General features: G+C 26.8%; 1 protein-coding gene across 1 annotated transcript in view; it reads left to right on the top strand.

Moving 5' to 3' along the window:
- dtnbb (dystrobrevin, beta b) overlaps positions 1 to 1667 on the top strand; it is a 302359-nt gene that overhangs the window by 46594 nt on the left and 254098 nt on the right. The gene's annotated exons all lie outside the window — the stretch shown is intronic.

The following is a 1667-nucleotide window of genomic DNA, read 5'->3' as shown; positions in this document are numbered from 1 at the left end:
ATATATATACACATATATATCAATATACACATATATATATATATATATACACATATATATCAATATACACATATATATATATATATACACATATATATCAATATACACATATATATATATATATACACATATATATCAATATACACACATATATATATCAATATACACACACATATATATATATATATATATACACATATATATATAGTATACACACATATATATATATATATATATATATATATATATATATATATATCTCAATATATATATGTGTATATATATTGATATATATACACATATATATACACACATATATATACATCTATATACACATCTATATATCTATATCTATATATATCTATCTATCTTTATATCTATCTATCTTTATATCTATCTATCTTTATATCTATCTATCTATCTATCTATCTATATATATATGCACATTTTTCTGCCTTTGTTTATGTATTTTTTATATAAATTTACCATTTATGTATTTATTTATTTATACACTGTATATATGCATTAATGAATGTATATGCATTTATGTAATTGTTTATATATTTACTATTTGTGTATGTATTTATTTGTATATTTATTATATGCATCATTTATGAATGTATTTATGCATTTGCTTGCATGTTTGACATTTCAAACAGAGTTGCTGATTATTTGTTTAACAGTTATAACTTCCCATCTGGGGTTTTGATGGAAATAGATAAAATAAATTAATAAAAAAATAAAAACTTTAGCAGCAGAATAAACATTTAATAAACATGTTTGAACAAATAGACAAAAACAAACAGTTGTGTTTTATTACTTTGTTTTAGAGAGAAGTATTATTGGTGACCTGGATGAGCTAAAACTGCGCAGTGAACCGATTCAGCTGATATGAAGCACATCAGCAGCTAAAGTAAATCAACAGTGGCTAAAATCTACAAGTGCATTGAAGAGTTCTTCATGTTCAGGAGAAAATTATATTTTTAAATATTTTTTAACAAGTTAAATTAAACCTTAAGACCTGAGCTGAACATGTCCATGTGTTAAAACAGCTAAAATATAAAATACGAAAATTAAAACTCTTAAAATTTCAGTTAACTTTATTTATAAAGCACATTTCAAACAGCAGCTGTTTCCAAAATGTTGAACAATAAAAATTTATGGAGTAATTTCATATAAAAAATGGAAATAATGATAATGAAAAATTAAAAACCTCAAAAGAAAAAACAGAATAAATGGAATGAGAGAAAACAGATGTTGCTGCAGATATTGATCAATAATCAATAAATAATAAATGACTGGCTCATTGTTCAGATTAAACTGTTATGAAACTAAATATAGATAAATATAGAATATAGTTATATATATATATATATATATATATATATATATATAACTTGGATGTGAACGTTTTTAAAAAGTCCATCCATGCCCCCTCCCCCAACACACGCGCACGTACACACACGCGCGCGCCCGACCCATTAGAGACCCATTAGTTAAAGCATCACACTAATTGCTCACTTTGTATGTAAATATTGGACACGTTGTTGGGACGGGGGGGGGGGGGGGGGTCATTGAAGAGCCGGGGGGGTCAGTTTGATGATGGGACAGCCTCTGTTGTCAGTTGCCACCCAAGACGTGATTCAGCTCCAACACCCCCCCCCCCC

Source organism: Nematolebias whitei, chromosome 21 (assembly GCF_014905685.2).
Source record: "Nematolebias whitei isolate Nwh7 chromosome 21, NemWhi1, whole genome shotgun sequence".
In the NCBI taxonomy this organism is placed as follows: Eukaryota; Metazoa; Chordata; class Actinopteri; order Cyprinodontiformes; family Rivulidae; genus Nematolebias; species Nematolebias whitei.
The sequence above is the reverse complement of the archived record's forward strand: the minus strand, read 5'-3'. Positions and strand labels throughout refer to the sequence as shown.